We start from the raw sequence: 21,318 nt of genomic DNA, 5'->3' as shown, positions 1-21,318 counted from the left end.
TACAGCATTCTGCTAATAAATAGTTCATAAGCAGGATAGCAATTCACTAGTTTACAGTAAACAAGTATGCTTAACCTGTTTGCAGGGGTCACGAATTCCTTTGGGAATCTTCTGACGTGTCTTCCCAGAATATAGTATGCACATGCATCCAGCATTTGCAGACAAATTAAAGTGTCCACAGTACATTCAGAGACGATCCATGGACTCCAGTTTAAGAAATTCTGACATAAAAAAGCATAAATTACCAATGACTGGTATATTTACCAGTCTTGAGTGATATTGAGGTATTGATATTGATAAAGGAGAAAGCTGTTTGATATAGCTATCATTAGAGAATTGAGAAATGATTGTTAAATTATTTCATCCCAAGTAAGTTGCTCTGTTCAGTGAAGAAGCTTGCATGTGAACATAAGTTATTTATCTTTGCTGTCAATAGATGCCAAGTCAAAAGTCAAATGCCCAGGGCAAAGAGGACATCCTGTTTTCTCTACTTTAAGGGGTTCACTTCTGAGTATTTACAATATCAATTCTTTTAAGACTCTATCATACCTCTATATCATGGCCTATTATTCTAATTTTTTGCTATATTGCTATATAATAATTATTATTATTAATATACAAATTTATTTTTGTTTAAAATAAGCTTACCTGTATATGGGCTTATCAATTCCAAAATATTCATCCAACAAGTAATTAATTTTTATAGAAGGCACAGAAACATAGTGATGAACAAATACACACTGTTTATGGAGTTTACAGACTTGTGGATTCACCAAATAGGGACAAAGCCAGTGTTTTAGAGCTCTCAGCTTTTCAAAGTTATTGAAGAAAATTCTCCCAAATTTAACTGAATCACTTCATTGAACTCTTTTTACATATAAAGCATTGTTTATAAATAATAGGCTCAATCCTTATTCTTAAAGAATTTATAATTTTGTTATAAGATACAGTAAGCATTATGAGTCAAGGAGATTTGGTTTCAAATTCTAATTCTAAAAAGCTCTACATACTCTTTCCCTTTCCTTATCCTTTCTCATGCTCAGTTTCTTCATCTTAAGATAGGGAAAGCAAGAGTAGTGTCATGGTATTGTTATGAAATTAAAATTGGTAAAAATGTTTTAAAAGATCTTGGCACATGTGTTTAATGACAGATATTACAATTTCTAAAACACATATAATAAATTATACACAAATAATGTCACCTGGGATGGTTTTGGTAACTGTCTCCTATACAATGTTATGAACCTACATCCATATTTGTTCAGGTACTCTGTCTACCAGATCCAAACCCTTGAGTCTATTTGTCACCTCCACTGTATAATCATAAGGGATTTGATTTAGGTCATAGCAAAATGGTCTAATGGTTTTCTCTACTGTCTTCAAATTAAGACTGAATTTTGCAAGAAGAAGCTCATGATCTGAGCCATAGTCAACTCCTAGTCTTGTTTTTTGCTGACTGTATAGAGCTTCTACAACCTTGGCTGCAATGAATATAATCAATCTGATTTCAATATTGACCATGTGGTCAATGTGTCCATGTGTAGAGTCATCTCTTGTGTTGTTGGAAGAGGGTGTTTGCTATGACCAGTGTGTTCTCTTGGCAAAATTCTGTTAGCATTTGCCCTGCTTCATTTTGTACTCCAAGGCCAAACTTGCTGTTGTCTGGGTATTTCTTGACTTCCTACTTTTGCATTCTAATTCCCTATGGTGAAAAGGACATTGTTTTGGTGTTAGTTCTAGAATATCTTGTAGGTCTTCATAGAACTGGTCAACTATAGTTTCTTTGGCATTAGTGGCTGAAGCATAGACTTCAATTACTCTGATATTGAGTGTTTTGCCTTGGAAATGAAACAAAATCATTCTGTTCTTTTTGAGATTACACCCAAGAAGAGCATTTTGGACTCTTGTTCACTATGGGAGCTACTCCATTTCTCCTAAGAGATTCTTGCCCACAGTAGTATAGATAATGGCCATCTGAATTAAATTTACCTGTTCCTGTCCATTTTAGTTAACTGATTCCCAAGATGTTGATGTTCAGTCTTTCCATCTACTGCTTGACCACATCAATTTACCTTGACTCCTGAATCTAACATTCCAGGTTCCTATGTAATATTGTTCTTTACAGCACTGGACTTTACTTTCACCACCAGACACACCCACAACTGAGCATGGCTTCTGTTTTGGCCCAGTCACTTCATTCTTTCAGGAGCTATTAGTAATTGGCCCCATGTTCTTTTCCAGTAACATATCAAGCACCTTCCAACTTAAGGGTGCTCATCTTCAAGTGTCAAATCTTTTTTGCCTTCTCATACTGTTCATGGGGGTTATCCTGGCAAAAAATACTGAGTGTATTTCCAGTTCCTCCTCAGTAGACTACTTTTTGTAAGAACTGTTACCTATCCATCTTGAGTGTCCCTGCATGGCATGGATCATAGCTGCATTGAGTTTTTCAGTCCCCTTCTCCATGACAAGGCTGCGATCCAAACAAAAGAGATTAAGAAGAGGTGACAAGAATACACAGAAGAACTATACAAAAAACATCTTAATGTTCCAGATAAGCACGATGGTGTGGTAACTCACCTAGAGCTGGACATCCAAGAATGTGTCAAGTAGGGTTTAGGAAACATTACTATGAACAAAGCTAGTGGAGTTGATGGAATTCCAGTTCAGCTATTTAAAATCCTAAAAGATTATATGGTTAAAGTATTGCACTCAATATGTCAGCAAATTTGGAAAATTCACCAGTGGCCACAGGACTGGAAAATGTCACTTTTCATTTCAATCCCAAAGGGCAATGCCAAAGAATGTTCAAGCTACCATTTAGTTGTGCTCATTTCAAGTGCTAGTAAGTTCAGTTCAGCTCAGTCACTCAGTTCAGTTCATGACTCAAAGAGTCATGCTTGACTCTTTGCAACCCTATGGACTACAGCACACCAGGCTTCCCTGACCATCACCAGCTCCCGGAGCTTGCTCAAACTCATGTCCATCGAGTCAGTGATGCCATCCAACCATCTCATCCTCTGTCATCCCCTTCTCCTCCTATCTTTAATCTTTCCCAGCACCAGGGTCTTTTCCAATGAGTCAGCTCTTTGTATCAGGTGGCCAAAGTATTGGAGCTTCAGCTTCAGCATTAGTCCTTCCAATGAATATTCAGGACTGATTTCCTTTAGGATTGACTGGTTGGATCTCCTTGCAGTCCAAGGGACTCTCAAGAGTCTTCTCCAACACCACAGTTCAAAAGCATCAATTCTTTGGCACTCAGCTTTCTTTATGGTCCAACTCTCACATCCATACATGACTACTGGAAAAACCATAGCTTTGATTAGATGGACCTTTGTCAGCAAAGTAAAATGTCTGCTTTTTAGTATACTGTCTAGCTTTTTTCCCAAGGAGCTAGCATCTTTTAATTTCATGGTGGCAGTCACCATCTGCAGTGATTTTTTATCCCAAGAAAATTGTCTTTCACTGTTTCCCCATCTATCTGCCATGAAGTGATGGGACTGGATGCCTTGATCTTCGTTTTGTGAATGCTGAGTTTTAAGCCAGCTTTTTCACTTTCCTGTTTCACTATCATCATGCTAGTAAGGTTATGCTCAAAATCCTTCAAGCTAAGCTTCGATAGCACATGAATTGAGAATTTCCAGATGTACAAGTTGAATTTCAAAGAGGCAGAGGAACCAGAGATCAAACTGCCAAAATTCATTGGATTTTGGAGAAAGCAAGGGAATTTCAGGAAACCATCTACTTCTGCTTTATTGACTATGGTAAAGCCTTTGACAGTGTGGGTCACAACAAACTGTGGAAAATTATTTAAGAGATGGGAATACCAGACCAACTTACTTGTCTCCTGAGAAACGTGTATGCAGGTCAAGAACAACAATAACAACTGGACATATAACAACAGACTGGTTCCAAATTGGGAGAGGGGTATGGCAAGGCAAATTGTCACCTTGCTGATTTAACTTCTATGCAGAGTAAATCATGCAAAATGCTGGGATGGAAGAATTTCAAGCTGGAATAAAGATTTCTGGGAGAAATATCAATGACCTCAGATATGCAGATGATACCATTCTAATGGCTGAAACTGAAGAGGAACTAAAGAGCCTCTTGATGAGAGTGAAAGAGAAGAGTGAAAAAGCTGACTTGAAATTCAACATTCAAAAAACTAATATCATGGCATCGCGTTCCATCACTTCATGGCAAATAAAAGCGGGAAAAATGGAAAAGGTGAGAGATTTTATATTCTTGGGCTCCAAAATCACTGCAGATGATGACTGCAGCCATGAAATTAAAAGATGCTTGCTCCTTGGGAAAAAAGCTGTGACAAATTTAGACAGCATATTAAAGATCAGAGGCATCACTTTGCTGACAAAAGGCTGTGTAATCAAAGCTATGGTTTTTCCAGTAGTCATGTGTGGATGTGAGAGTTGGACCATAAATAAGACTGTCTGCCAAAAAATTGATGCTTTCAAATCATGGTGCTGGAAAAGACTCTTGAGAGTTCCTTGGACTGCAAAGATATCAAACTAGTCACTCCTAAAGGAAATCAGTCCTGAATATTCATTGGAAGGATGGATGCGAAAACTGAAGCTCCAATAGTTTGGCCACCTGATGTGAAGAGCTGACTCAGTGGAAAAGACCCAGATGCTGGGAAAGATAGAAGGCAAAAGGAGAAGGGGGCAGCAGAAAATGAGATGGTTAGAAAACATCACTGACTCAATAGTGACTGAGTGATTTGCTCCATGAATTTGAGCAAACTCCAGGAAATAGTGGTGCACAAAAGAGCCAAGATGTTGTAATCCATGGGGTTGTAAAGAGTTGGACATGACTTAGCCACTGAGCAACAACAATGTCACATATTGCAGACAATGACAAAATATCAGATGATTAGTATATGTGAGAAGAGATTTTGTGGAGGAAGATAATGATTGGTTGAGATATTCAGAAGCTTCAGGGCAAATGCAACCTCAATTCTACCTTAAAATCTGAGTAGTAGGATTTGGTAGAGAGGAGAGACCATACCAGATAAGATAGTGATATGAGCAGTGACTATAAAGACTGTATATATATGTTTTGCTGAGTGACAGTGAATAGATTAATCTGCTTTATTCAGAGGATCCATGTAAAGTAACAATAGAAGAGAATGCTGGAGAGGTAGAGCTGGGGAAAATGGGAAGATCTTGAATCTTCCTGAAAGAGCAAGGGATGGAAAGGCATTTCAGAGGAAAATGACACATTGTAGGAAGATTCATCACCTCATTGTAGTGTAGGGTATAAATTTTACTTGCACAGAGGGATTTAAGAAGTGGAGAAGCAAGGATACTATCTGAGGTTATCGCAAAAAACAAGTTGATATTGATATGATATGTTTGGATACTGGCAGTTAGAATGGTATGGAATAAACAGGCTGGAAACATTAAAAAAAAAAAAGGATTGAAAATGTTTATTGGTTCATGGTAAAGAGAAGTTACCTGAAGATGATGGATTCAGTGAAGACATATTAGAAGCATAGTAGTGAACCTGGGTGTCTTAGGAAAGAGGACACAATGTATAAGGGAAGTTGGGAAGTAGGCTTCTTCAGGCAGGCAGAAATGGGGAGGAAATCATATTAAGCTCTATACAGTTTACCTCTTGAAGGTAAGAACCATATCTCACTCATCTTGGAATCCTCAACACTTAGCACAGTATCAGGAAGATGATGGGTTCAAACCGTGTGTGAGGAACAAATGAATGATATGTCATGGTTCACTTTGAACTTGAGTAGTGTAAGTGTAAAACTAGGATAAGTTCAAAGCTAGAAATAGAGATGTGAATGGCTAGAGTATAAGAAGGGACACATTCTGAGAAAGAGAGGCAGATGGTGTTTTGATCCCTGGTTGGGGACGGGCAGATGCCTACCTTTTCCGTAGCTTACCATTTCCATGCAGTGAGCCAACTTTCACTGTGAGCCTCTACAACCCTTTGCTTGAGGACTTTCTTTGCCCACCAGAGCTCCCTCGACCTTGTAGGCAAACAAGAAGCACTAAAGAATTAGCAGCCTGGGGAACAGCCCTTAAATAATGTTGGTAGGGAGTTGATGGGTAAATATCCTAGGTCCTTCAAGCAGGATTATTTTCTGGTATATGTGCTGTACTCCCTCTCATTTATAATCCAGATGCAGTTGACCATGGTGCTAATTTGTTTGATGGCTCACCTTTTTGGGGGAGGGGGGCTCCTCCCCTTCCTCTATCACTTCCTACTGGTGCCCTGGCCTGTTGATTTTTCCTAATAATTCCTTGCAAATATCCTTTTTTCAGAGTCTGCCTCTCAGAAATTGCTTGAAGTCAATAAGAGGGACACAGATCAGCAAGAGAAGTGGACCAGGCAAATCCAACTTTAGTGGGAAGCACCAGTGGGTCAGGACATGCCTAAAGGGCATAATGAATGGGATGCCACATACAGTCAAGACAATCCAGTTTGGACCTGCATCCTTTGGAGAAGTGAGGCATGAATATATTCTGGATACCAAGGGCCAAGCAGAGGCTAGAATCCAGTGTGCGTCAGTTTGATGGAGAGGTAACCAGTCACATGTAAAGTCCAATTAAATGAATAAGGTTGGTGATCCAAAGAACATATCAAAAAGCAAACTGGAAGACGTGAAAATGAACTAATTTCAAATCAGGCAAAGGACTTTAAGAAAGGGAAGAGTTTATACTGCTAAATACTAAAAACTACACAAGCAAGTGAAAGGTCCTAGAACCCAGCAGAAAGGAGAGGTTTGACTGGGTAATGGATGAAGAGTTAAAGCACTAGACAAATCTGTTTGCTTTGTTCTGTCATTTTAGGTCCCTGTCATCCACATACTTTCAGTATGTATTGTCTGTCTGCAAGTAGGCAGGTATCTGCTATGGGCTATACACTTTCTTATTCTTTCAATATTTGTTCTCTTCTCCCTTGGCCTCAAGATGATGTCACTGGAATCTGCCCAGTGCAGTCCCTGTTGGTCTTTCAAGGCATTTGTGCTCTTTAGGGCATCATGACATTGGTAAGCAAGAGAATCAGGTCACAAAAGCCTGATCCAGTGACTGTATCGGTCACTGCTTTCTGCCTGCAGCACTGCTGTTCACCTCTCTCTATTGAGCAAATTTTTTTTTGAATATTTATTTTTATTTTTATTTTATTTTGTTATTTTATTTTATTTTTTAACTTTACAATATTGTATTGGTTTTGCCATATATCAACTATTGAGCAAATTGATGAGAGCCCTTACCACCAGATCTTGTTTTCATCTTCAGAGTTGAGCCCTGCATGTTGAACAGTCCTCTTTGGAGGTCACCATTCAGATAGTGCAGGCTCTTCTGGATAGTGTGGAAGAAGATAGAGTTGAAAGCAGCACCAGGAAATGGCCTAAATTGTGTTGTCACTGCTATCGCTGCTGCTGACACCACAGTAGCCCCTCTTCTCTGAGGAAGTTGCTCATTCATCCTATGATCCAGGTTTCCGGCCCCTTGCTGACATTTACATTACAGAGAAACAATGACTGAAGGAGCAGCGCAGATGTCATCTGGCTAAATGAAGCTGCTGGTTTTAAAATGTCAAGGCTTTGCCTCTTCATAGTTCACTTTCCTCCTTCAAAATATTCTACACTCAAGGCCCCTGGGAAATGGCAAAATTTCTTATTTCAACCCCAGGGCATGTGAACCTTATTGGTTTGGTTCAGTTCAGTTCAGTCACTCAGTCATGTCCGACTCTTTGTGACCCCATGAATCACAGCACGCCAGGCCCCCCTGTCCATCACCATCTCCCGGAGTTCACTCAGACTCATGTCCATCGAGTTGGTGATGCCATCCAGCCATCTCATCCTCTGTTGTCCCCTTCTCCTCCTGCCCCCAATCCCTCCCAGCATCAGAGTCTTTTCCAATGAGTCAACTCTTCTCACGAGGTGGCCAAAGTACTGGAGTTTCAGCTTTAGCATCATTCCTTCCAAAGAAACCCCAGGGCTGATCTCCAGAATGGACTGGTTGGATCTCCTTGCAGTCCAAGGGACTCGCAAGAGTCTTCTCCAACACCGCAGTTCAAAAGCATCAATTCTTCAGTGCTCAGCTTTCTTTACAGTCCAACTCTCGCATCCATACATGACTACTGGAAAAACCATAGCCTTGACTAGACAGACCTTTGTTGGCAAAGTAATGTCTCTGCTTTTGAATATGTTATCTAGGTTGGTCATAACTTTCCTTCCAAGGAGTAAGCGTCTTTTAATTTCATGGCTGCAATCACCATCTGCAGTGATTTTGGAGCCCCAAAAAATAAAGTCTGACACTGTTTCCACTGTTTCCCCATCTATTTCCCATGAAGTGATGGGACCAGATGCCATGATCTTCGTTTTCTGAATGTTGAGCTTTAAGCCAATTTTTTCACTCTCCTCTTTCACCTTCATCAAGAGGCTTTTTAGTTCCTCTTCACTTTATGCCATCAAGGCGGTGTCATCTGCATATCTGAGGTTATTGATATTTCTCCCGGCAATCTTGATTCCAGCTTGTGCTTCTTCCAGCCCAGCGTTTCTCATGATGTACTCTGCATAGAAGTTAAATAAGCAGGGTGACAATATACAGCCTTGACGTACTCCTTTTCCTATTTGGAACCAGTCTGTTGTTCCATGTCCAGTTCTAACTGTTGCTTCGTGATCTGCATATAGGTTTCTCAAGAGGCAGGTCAGGTGGTCTGGTATTCCCATCTCTTTCAGAATTTTCCACAGTTCATTGTGATCCACACAGTCAAAGGCTTTGGCATAGTCAATAAAGCAGAAATAGATGTTTTTCTGTAACTCTCTTGCTTTTTCCATGATCCAGCGGATGTTGACAATTTGATCTCTGGTTCCTCTGCCTCTTCTAAAACCAGCTTGAACATCTGGAAGTTCACAGTTCACATATTGCTGAAGCCTGGCTTGGAGAATTTTGAACATTACTTTACTAGCATGTGAGATGAGTGCAACTGTGTGATAGTTTGAGCATTCTTGCTAAGGTGAGTCTAAAGAGCCTTGAACAGTTTCCTGTTGTTTATTGTAAAAGTCAAAATCATTATCAACCGCATAGGAAAAAATGTGGCTGGAAAGGAACTAAATTTGAAGTTTAGGTATTCCTGGCTTGTTTGAAAACCATCAGACCCAAGCACACAGCATTCAGTGACAACATTGTAATGAGGTCTCTGTGGGTTAAACTAATCAGCTGAAAGATTATATAAAAACATCTGTTAGAGAGTTGACTGCCCAGCTAAATTTAGAAAGATTCTAGAGTTGTCTTTCTGCCTACAACACTTAGACTGAAAAAGAAGGTGCTGACTCCAAAATACTCAACCTGACAGTGCACATTTTTATGCCAAATATTTTTTGATAAGATCACTTATGATGAAAAAGGTAAGCAAGAATCCAGCCAAAGAAGTAGCTCTTGTAAAGTTAGTGTTAGCCTTCTTCATGTTAAGTGTGTTCACGTGTTTATGTGTGGGCTAATGATGTGCAGTGTGAAATACAGTTATGCTTACCAATTATGTTATCTTATGGCAACCACTGACTTGAACCTGAAATATTCTAATGTAACTGTAAAACATGTTAATCTGCTAATTTCTTATTTTATAAAAGATTTAATTGCAGGTATCCTTTTCCTGTTTCACTTACTACAAAGGCATCATAGAAATTGCCCCTATCATTTAAAGAAGGCCAGAAGAAGCTGGATGGATTAGGGGGAGACAGAGAGAAAGATAATGTGGATATCTTAAAATCTTTAATATCCTTGAAGCTGAAATTCTATGTGAACTCATAACAAAGCCATTATATTTTACAATACTTATGGGAAATTTGTTAATTTACTGTGAAAATATATTTGCACATACAGCTTCACAGAACTATAAAATAGTTGGTGCTTGATTCTTTTAAGAATATTGTGGATGCACTCCATACTTTCAGAAAGACAGCAAAAGAGACACTGATGTATAGAACAGTCTTTTGGACTCTGTGGGAGAGGGAGAGGGTGGGATGATTTGGGAGAATGGCATTGAAATAGTATAATATCCTATATGGAACGAGTCGCCAGACCAGGTTCGATGCACAATACTGGATGCTTGGGGCTGGTGCACTGGGATGACCCAGAGGGATAATATGGGGAGGGAGGAGGGAGGAGGGTTCAGGATGGGGAACACATGTATACCTGTGGCGGATTCATTTCGATATTTGGCAAAACCAATACAATATTGTAAAGTTTAAAAATAAAATAAAATTTTAAAATAAATTAAAAAAAAGAAAACTAAGATCATGCCTTCTGTTCAATCATTTCATGGCAAATAGATGGGGAAACAGTGGATATAGTGGCTGACTTTATTTTTGGGGGCTCCAAAATCACTGAAGATGGTGACTGCAGCCATGGAATTAAAAGATGCTTACTCCTTGGCAGGAAAGCTATGACCAACCTAGACAGCATATTAAAAAGCAGAGACTACTTTCCCAACAAAGTAGTCAAAGCTATGGTTTTTCCCGTAGTCATGTATGGATGCAAGAGTTGGACTATAAAGCTGAGTGCAGAAGAATTGATGCTTTCGAACTGTGGTGTTGGAGAATACTTTTGAGAGTCCCTTGGACCGCAAGGAGATCCAACCAGTTCATCCTAAAGGAGATCAGTCCTGGGTGTACATTGGAAGGACTGATGTTGAAGCTGAAACTTCAATACTTTGGCCACCTGATACGCAGAACTGAACCATTGGAAAAGACCCTCATTCTGGGAAAGCTTGAAGGCAGGAGGAGAAGGGGATGATATGGTTGGATGGCATCACCGACTCAATGGACATGAGTTTGAGTAAACCATGGGAGTTGGTGATGGACAGGGAGGCCTGGTGGCTTCAGTCCATGGGATCGCAAAGAGTCAGACACAACTGAGCAACTGAACTGAACTGAAGGTAGGTAAGCTACCAGTTTTTAATTGAATGTTCTTAAGAGAATTACCTAACAATAAACTCAATGTTCGGGGAAGGCAATGGCACCCCATTCCAGTACTCCTGCCTGGCAAATCCCATGGACGGAGGAGCCTGGTGGGCTGCAGTTCATGGGGTCACTAAGAGTCAGACACGACTGAGAGACTTCCCTTTCACTTTTCACTTTTATGCATTGGAGAAGGAAATGGCAACCCACTCCAGTGTTTTTTCCTGGGGAATCCCAGGGACGGGGGAGCCTGATGGGCTGCCGTTTATGGGGTCGCACAGAGTTGGACACGACTGAAGTGACTTAGCAGCAGCAGCAGCAAACTCAATGTTGTAATCTGTATTTATTTATTTTATTTTGGGGTAACAACTTTATTGAAATAGAATTCACATACCAAACAATCACCCATTTAAAGTGTGCATTTGAATGATTTTAAAATTTTATTCACTAGTTTATTCATTTACTTATTTAATATTGTTTGCAATATTAGATTACTTTTTAAAGTGAAATATAGTAAACCAGACCTGCCTCTTGAGAAATCTGTATGCAGGTCAGGAAACAACAGTTAGAACTGGACATGGAACAGCAAACTGGTTCCAAATAGGGAAAGGAGTATGTCAAGGCTGTATACTGTCACCTTCCTTAGTTAACTTTTATGCAGAGTACATCATGAGAAATGCTGGGCTGGATGAAGCACAAGCTGGAACCAAGATTAGGTGTTATAACTAACACCCAAAAAAGATGTCTTTTTCATTACAGGGAACTGGAATGCAAAAGTAGGAAGTCAAGAAATAACTGGAGCAACAGGAGCATTTGGCCTTGGAGTACAGAAAGAAGCAGGGCAGAGGCTAATAGAGTTTTGCGAAGAGTACGCACTGGTCATAGCAAATGCCCTCTTCCAACAACACAGGTGATAACTCTACACATGGACATCAAGAGATGGTCAATACCAAAATCAGATTGATTACATTCTTTGCAATCAAAGATGGAGAAGCTTTATACAGTCAGCAAAAAGAAGACTGGGAGCTCACTGTGGCTAAGATCATGAACTCCTTATTGCAAAATTCAGACTTAAATTGAAGAAGTTGGGAAAACCACTAGACCATTCAGGTATGACCTAAATCAAATCCCTTATTATTATACAGTGAAAGTGAGAAACAGATTCAAGGGATTAGATCTGATAGACAGAGTGCCTGAAGAACTATGGATGGAGCTTCATGACATTGTATAGGAGGGAGGGATCAAGATGATCCCCAGGAAAAAGAAACCCAAAAAGGCAAAATGCTCATCTGAGGAGGCCTTACAAACAGCTGTGAAGAGAAGCGAAAGGCAAAGGAGCAAAGGAAAGATACACCCATTTGATAGCAGAGTTCCAAAGAACAGCAAAGAGAGACAAGAAAGCCTTTTTAAGTGAACAGTACAAAGAAATAGAAGAAAACAACAGAATGGGAAAGACTAGAGATCTTTTCAAGAAAATTAGAGATACCAAGGGAATATTTCATGCAAAGATGGGCACAATAAAGGACAGAAATTGTATGGACCTAAAAGAAGCAGAAGGCATTAAGAAGAGATAGCAAGAATACACAAAAGAACTATACAAAAAGATCTTCATGACCCAGATAACCAGGATGGTGTGATCACTCACCTAGAGCTAGATATCCTGGAATCTGAAGACAAGTGGGCCTTAGGAAGCATCACTATGAACAAAGCTATTGGAGGTGATGGAATTCCAGTTGAGCGATTTCAAGTCCTAAAAGATGATGCTGTGAAAGTGCTGCACTAAATATGCCAGCAAATCTGGAAAATTCAGCAGTGGCCATGGGACTGGAAAAGGTCAGTTTTCATTCCAATCCCAAAGAAAGGCAATGCCAAAGAATGCTCAAACTACCGCACAATTGCACTCGTCTCACACACTAGTAAAAGTCATGCTCAAAATTCTCCAAGCCAGGTTTCAACAGTATGTGAACTGTGAGCTTCCAGATGTTCAACCTGGCTTTAGAAAAGGCAGAGGAACCAGAGATTAAATTACCAACATCCTCTGGATCATTGAAAAAGCAAGAGAGTTCCAGAAAAATATATACTTCTGTTTTATTGACTATGCCAAAGCCTTGACTGTGTAGATCATAATAAACTGTGGAAAGTTCTGAAAGAGATGGGAATACCAAACCACCTGATCTGCCTCTTGAGAAATCTGTATGCAGGTCAGGAAGCAACAGTTAGAACTGGACATGGAACAACAGACTGGTTCCAAATTGGGGAAGGAGTATGTCAAGGCTATATATTGTCACCCTGCTTATTTAACTTATATGCAGAGTACTTCATGAAAAACACTGGGCTGGATGGAGCACAAGCTGGAACTAAGATTGCCTGGAGAAATATCAATAATCTCAGATATGCAGATGACAGCACCCTTGTGGCAGAAAGTGAAGAAGAACTAAAGAATCTCTTGATGAAAGTGAAAGAGGAGAATTAAAAAGTTGGCTTAAAACTCAACATTCAGAAAACTAAGATCATGGCAACCAGTCCTATCACTTCATGGCAAATAGATGGGGAAACAGTGGAAATAGTGACAGACTTTATTTTTGGGGCTCCAAAATCACTGCAGATGGTGACTGCAGCCACGAAATTAAAAGACACTTGCTCCTTGGAAGAAACGCTATGACCAATCTAGACAGCATATTAAAAAGCAGAGATATTACTTTCCCCGTAAAGGAGCATCTAGTCAAAGCTATGGTTTTTCCAGTAATCATGTACGGATGTGACAGTTGGACTATAAAGACAGCTGAGCGCTAAAGAATTGATGCTTTTGAACTGGATGTTGTAGGAGACTCTTGAGAGTCCCTTGGACTGCAAGGAGATCCAACGAGTCCATCCTAAAGGAAATCAGTCCTGAATATTCATTGGAAGGACTGATGCTGAAGGTGAAACTCCAACACTTTGGCCACCTGATGCAAAGAACTGACTCATTGGAAAAACCCTGATGCTGGGAAAGTTTGAAGGCAGGAGGAGAAGGAGAGGACAGAAGATGAGATGGTTGAATGTCATCACTGACTCAGTGGACATGAATTTGAGTAATCTCCAGAAGTTGGTGATGGACAGGAAGGCCTGGTGTGCTGCAGTCCATGGGGTCGCAAAGAGTCAGATATGTCTGAGCGACTGAACTGAACTGATAGTTAATTTATAATATTGTGCTAATTTCAGGTGTGTAGCATAGTGACTATTTTTGCAGATTATATTTCATTATAGATTGTTAAAGTTAGTATCATCTCTTCATTTTTGCTCTTTCTTTTTTATTGAATTTAAATATTTTAATTTAAATTCTATAGTACTTTACAATTTTCAAGTTTCACAGACATGATTTCATATAATCCCATGATAATGTTGTTTTCCTCTCTACCCCTATATTGCCCCTGCCCCTCCGCTCTCTTCACTGGTAACCACTAGTTTGTTCTCTATGTCTGTGAGCTGCTTATTTTTGTTTTATTCACTGGTTTGTTGTATTTTTTTATATATTCCACATATGAGTGATAGCATACAAATACCATACAGATACTTCTCTTTCGCTGTCTGACTTACTCAACTTAGCATAATGCCCTAGAATCCATTCATGTTGCTGCAAATGGCAACATTTCATTCTTTGTTAAGGCTGAGAACTATTGCATATATATACATCACATATTCTTTACCTATTCATCTGTTGATGGACTCTTAGGTTGCTTTTGTATCTTGGCAATTATAAATTATGCTGCTATAAACATTGAGGTGTCTGTATCATTTCAAATTAGTGTTTATATATATACACCTAGGAGAGGAATTGCTGAATCGTATGGTTGTTCTATTTTTAGTTTTTTGAGAAACCTCCAAACTGTTTTCCACAGTGGCTGCAGCAATTTACACTCCCCCCAAGAGTGTACAAGTGTTGCCTTTCTCCACTTCTTTGCCAACACTTGTTATTTGTGTTCTTCTTGGTGACAGCCAAGCTGACAGGTGTGAGATGATATCTCATTGTGGTTTTTGTTTGTATTTCCCTAAAGATTAATGATGTTGAATATTTTATCATATGCCTGTTGGCCATCTGAATTTTCTCTTTGGAAAAATTTCTGTTAAATTCTGTTCATTTTTAAATTGTGTGTTTTTTTTTTTTAATGTTAAGTTTTATAAGTTGTTGTTTATATGTTGACTATTAACCATTTTTTAAAAAACAAATGAAAACAGAAGATCAAGGACCACAAACATCATGGGTAAAGAAAATCTTTCAAAGGGAAGCCCTTGCAATGTGAAATCCAAAATGAATGGGCTGGACAGAGCAGTGACATAGTTGAATTTCTGTTGCTTTCTTAAAACTAATTGGCACATAGAAGGAAGACTCTTTTCTCAATACTTAATAACTGATGTAATATTTTTTTATTTAATGAGAACTCACCTTGTGTTAGATACTATGTCAAACTAAGCCTTCTGCGGCCATATATCTTTTAACCCTCACATTAACTGTAAAAAAAAAAAAAATAGCTATCATTGTCCTCATTTCACAAAGGAAGAAACTAAGTATGAGATTAGTTGAGTAACATGTCTAATACCATCCAACCCATAAGAAGCAGAACTGGGGTTTAAAATCAGGTATCTGAGGCAAAAGCCTGTTCTGAACAGTAAGCTTAATGACTTAATGAGTCCTGAGATGTTCATCCAAGATGAGTTGGTTGCTACTTATAGCACCACTGATGGGCACAAGGCTATGACTTCCAAGTCTTCTTTGTTCAATGGCAGGGTCCCTCTTTCCTCAGACTGAGGCACAATGGGAGCCATATCAGCTTAGATAACAGGGATAAACAGGGAGCAGGGGCACAGGAAAGTGCCCTTTATTTGGGAATAGATATTAGTAAAATTAGAGTCCAAGCAACTCTTTTAAAGCAAAGGTCATCATACAAGCCCATATGCTTTGGATAGTACTGACCATATGATAGGGTATCAATAAGCATCTACAGATTAGTCAGGAATGCCTAATGCTGGCATTTTGAATGCAGCACATTAGCAGCAGCATCTTTTAGGATTTGAAATATCTCAGCTGGAATTCCATCACCTCCAATAGCTTTGCTTGTAATGATGTTTCCTAAGACCCACTTGACTTTGTACTTCAGGATGTCTGGATCTAGATGAGTGATCACACCATTGTGGTTATCTGGGTCATTAAGATTTTTTTTTTCTTTAATAACTCTTCTGTGTCTTCTTGCCACCTCTTCTTAGTATCTTCTGCTTCTGTTAGGTCCATACTGTTTCTCTCATTTAATGTGCCCATCTTTGCATAAACTATTCCCTTGGTATCTCTAATTTTCTTGAAGAGATCTCTAGTCTTTCCCATTCTGTTGTTTTCCTCTATTTCTTTGCTCTTCTTTCCTCTATTTCTTTTCCTCTATTTCATTGATCTCTGAGGAAGGCTTTCTTATCTCTCCTTGCTATTGTTTGGAACTCTGCATTCAGATGGATATATCTTCCCTTTTCTCCTTTGCCTTTCACTTCTCTTCTTTTTCTCAGCTATTTGTAAGGCCTCCTCAGACAACCAGTTTGCTTTTTTGCTTTTCTTTCTCAAGGGGATGGTTTTGATCACCGCCTGCTGTACAGTGTTATGAACCTCTGTTCATAGTTATTCAGTCACTCAGTCTATCAAATCTAATCCCTTGAATCTATTTGTCACTTCCACTATGGCTCAGCTGGTAAAGAAACTGCCCCACAATACAGGGGACCTGGGTTGGATCCTTGGGTTGGATAGCTCCCCTGGAGAAGGGAAAGGCTACCCACTCCAGCATTCTGGACTGGAGAATTCCTTGAACTGTATATTCCATGGGGGTGCAAAGAGTCGGACACGACTGAGGGACTTCTGCTTTCACTTTTCCACTGTGTAATTGCAAGGGATTTGATTTATGTCATATCTGAATGGTTTAGTGGTTTTCCCTACTTTCTTCAATTTAAGTTTGAATTTGACAATAAGGAGTTCATGATCTGAGCCACAGTCAGCTCCCGGTCTTGTTTTTGCTGACTGTATGAAGCTTCTCCTTCTTTGACTTCAAAGAATATAATCAATCTGATTTTGGTATTGACCATCTGGTGATGTCCATGTGTAGAGTTATCACTTGTGTTGTTGGAAGAGTGTGTTTGCTATGACCAGTACGTTCTTTTGGCAAAACTCTGTTAGCCTTTGTCCTGCTTCATTTTGTATTCCAAAGCCAAACTTGCTCGTTACTCCTGATATCTCTTGACTTCCTACTTTTGCATTCCAGACCCCTATGATGAAAAGGTTAGATACCTGCATAAAAGGTTAGATAATTCCAGAAAAGTTTAGATAACTGTATACATAGATGTTGAAGAATCTGCAGAGCTATCTATGATCTTTGTGTTAAGAATTCCTGTTAGAAATTTAGGAAGATCAATGAGATTGAAAGGAGAGATGGTCATTAGTAGGTCATCAAGAAGCAGAATCTTTTCCCTTCCCCTACACACACACAGTTTAAGTCAGAAGGGAAAGAGACACGTGTACCCCAATGTTCATCGCAGCACTGTTTATAATAGCCAGGACATGGAAGCAACGCAGATGTCCATCAGCAGATGAATGGATAAGAAAGCTATGGTACATATACACAATGGAGTATTACTCAGCCATTAAAAAGAATACATTTGAATCAGTTCTAATGAGGTGGATGAAACTGGAGTCTATTATACAGAGTGAAGTAAGCCAGAAAGAAAAACACCAATACAGTATACTAATGCATATATATGGAATTTAGAAAGATGGTAACAATAACCATATATACAAGACAGCAAAAGAGACACTGATGTATAGAACAGTCTTTTGGACTCTGTGGGAGAGGGAGAGGGTGGGATGATTTGGGAGAATGGCATTGAAATAGTATGATATCCTATATGGAACGAGTCGCCAGACCAGGTTCGATGCACAATACTGGATGCTTGGGGCTGGTGCACTGGGATGACCCAGAGGGATGGTATGGGGAGGGAGGAGGGAGGAGGGTTCAGGATGGGGAACACAAGTATACCTGTGGCGGATTCATTTCGATATTTGGCAAAACCAATACAATATTGTAAAGTTTAAAAATAAAAAAAAATAAAATAAAATTTTAAAATAAATTAAAAAAAAAAGAAAACTAAGATCATGCCTTCTGTTCAATCATTTCATGGCAAATAGATGGGGAAACAGTGGATATAGTGGCTGACTTTATTTTTGGGGGCTCCAAAATCACTGAAGATGGTAACTGCAGAGAAGGCAATGGCACCCCACTCCAGTACTCTTGCCTGGAAAATCCATGGACAGAGGAGCCTGGTAGGCTGCAGTCCATGGGGTCACTAGGAGTTAGACACGACTGAGCTACTTCACTTTCACTTTTTACTTTCATGCATTGGAGAAGGAAATGGTAACCCACTCCAGTGTTCTTGCCTGGAGAATCCCAGGGATGGGGAAGCCTGGTGGGCTGCCATCTATGGGGTCCCACAGAGTCAGACACAACTGAAGCGACTTAGCAGCTTAGCAGCAGTCCTAAAACAAGGTAGAGTCCTTGTGAGATTCCAAAGACTCAAGTTAATGAAAAGACTGCAAAAGCAATGAAGAGTTATAAGTCATTTTAATAAAGAAGACACAGAAACTCAGATTTTGCATGAAAGAGCTCCAAATTTGGGAGGTCAGCTCAGTGCCCAGGCTGCATTTTTAGCTTAGGACCTGGAAGACTCAGGACTGGCAGTTCTTGAAGGATCTAAATTGGTGCTGCTACTCCTTGGGCTCATAGTTTAAGTGACTGCAGGCTCCAAGCACAGAAGTGTCCTTGGGTTGGAGTTATGGATGCCAGATGTGTCATAAGTCCCCACTGCACTGTTCATGCCCTGTTATCACCCTTCCCCTAAAACTCTGTGCTCAGTAAGGATCCAAAGAACATGTTCTTTTCTGGACATCACAGGGGAGAAGAACGGCCAATATTTGCCTTCATGCTTCCAGACTTGGGAGAGCTCAGGCCTCACCTCAGGTGATTCAAGTTCTCAGGACTTGCTGGCTTGTTTTCCTGGTTTATGAAGGAGTTTTTTTTTTTTTTTTTACTTATGACACAGTTCTTCCCTTTAGACTAACAGTAAATCAAAATTTTTTTTTTATTCCAGTTTTCTTGAGATATAATTGACGTACAGCATGGTATAAGCTTACAGTATACAATGCAATTATTATACATACACATGTTATGAAATGATTATCATAGTAAGTTTAGTGAACATCCATAAATTCATATACATACAAAATCAAAGAAACAGGAATTTTTCCCTGCTGATGAGAACTCTTAGGATTTACTCTCTCTACAACTTTCATATATGACATATAGTGGTATTAATTATACTTTTCATGCTATACATTGCTTCCCTAATACTTATTTGTCTTATAAGCAGAACTTTGTACCTTTTGTCTGCCTTAATTCAATTCTTCTTCTCCCCACCTTCCACCTCTGGTGTCCACTATTCTGATCTCTTTTTCATATCAATTTTTTGAAGTATAATTGAACTACAACACTGTGTTACATGCATGCATGCTCAGTTTATTCAGTCATATCTGACTCTTTGCGATACCATAGACTGTAGCCTGTCAGGTTTCTTTGTCCTTGGGATTCTCCAGGCAAAAATGCTGGAGTGGGTAGCCATGCCCTCCCCCAGGGGATCTTCCTGACCCATGGATCGAACCCTTGCATCTCCTGCAATGGGAGGTGTGTTCTTAACCATTAACACCACCTGGGTTCTATGCATTTCAAAATGACCATCACATTGTCTGGTTAGCATCTGTCATCATACCAAAAGGTATTTTTGAAACAAAAGGATCTAAGATACAGCATAAGGAGGAAATGTGATGTGTTTATAGAAAAAGAAGATGCCTGACCTCACAAGGATATAGGACTCCAGGGTGAGAAGTACTGTCTATCCCGTACTCACAAGTTGCGCATCCACGGAAACAGAGGGGTGACTGAACTGCACCACTTTATACAAGAGACCTGAGCTCCCACAGATTTCAGGATCCACAGAGGGCCCTGGAATCAATCCCCCTGTGGATAGCATGGGACAACTGTAATAGATATTCTATAGAGATGTTGTACTTGTAAATACAAGGGAGATACCTGAATACCATATAGAGAACTACAACTTGAAGGGCTGGGAAATAGGGTGCCACTGAAGGTTTAGGGAATGATGTAGTGAAATAAAACAAGATGTTAAAAGCAAGAGGCAGATTTGATTGACAGAAGATGAAACTGGAATTAAGGAATCAATCTGAAGCATATGTGCATGAGAAGATGAGGATCTGCATCATGGAAATGGAAATTAAGAGATAAAACTCAGGAGAAAAGGGGCTTTCACGATAAGCCTGATTGTGTATAAACCAAGAAGCTCATTATGAGACTTCAAACACACTGACCAGTTAGAAGAGTGGACTCAGTATAAAAGCCAGATTTGAAAGAGGGCATTGGGAAGAGCATGACAGATTCAGTTTGAGATATTTTGAGTTTGAAGCTTACTATTATTCACTTCTTTGTTATAAGCCTCATGATTATTTCCTTAACTACTTAGTGATGGCTTCCCTGGGGCACAGTCTTAAGCTGTGGAGGTTGAAAGAGATCTCTTTCATGTACTATAAATAAAGTTGTAATTCCGCACAAAAGAAAACAAAATTTTGAGAATTTTTTCTGAATATTCAGTCTTTCTCAGGGTATAATTGAGTTGATCATATGTGCGAAATGAATCTCCTGCCATGTCAATAAACAAGAAATGTCACAGCCATCAGTGATTTCTGGCCTCCAAATGTGAAAGAAAGTGAAAGAAAGTGAAAGTCGCTCAGCCGTATCTGACTCTCTGTGATCCCCTTGGAATTCTCCAGGCCGGAATCCTGGAGTGGGTAGCTTTTCCTTTCTCCATGGGATCTTCCCAACCCAGGGATCAAACCCCGGTCTCCCACATTGCAGGCAGATCCTTTACCAGCTGAGCCACAAGGGAAGCCCAAGTGTGATTGAGGGCTTCCAAAACTTCGAAATGATCCAGCAGATGCTGCCACCACCCCACCACCCCCCTACGGTGATGGCTGAGGAGCTGGGGGAATGCAAGCAGCGATGTGAACTAAGAAACAGGATTGGCCCCAGATAGCTGAGATGCGTGAAAGGAATGAATTCAGTGAGCCCAGAGGCTTACACCTTCCCATACTTAGAATGCTAAATTCCTTAACTTGATACCTGATCTTTGATGTTCGGACTGTCTGCTCCCTTTGCTGCAAACTTGTATGTAACCTGACTTCCCCTTGTACCTCCCTGGAGCAGTTTTCCCAGAGCTACTTAGATGCTGAGTCCTAAATATTCCCA

The sequence above is a fragment of the Bos grunniens genome, chromosome 20 (genome assembly GCF_055505025.1).
Source record: "Bos grunniens cultivar Pamir isolate PY7600 chromosome 20, Bosgru_T2T1.0, whole genome shotgun sequence".
In the NCBI taxonomy this organism is placed as follows: domain Eukaryota; kingdom Metazoa; phylum Chordata; class Mammalia; order Artiodactyla; family Bovidae; genus Bos; species Bos grunniens.
This window is presented reverse-complemented; position numbering follows the sequence as displayed.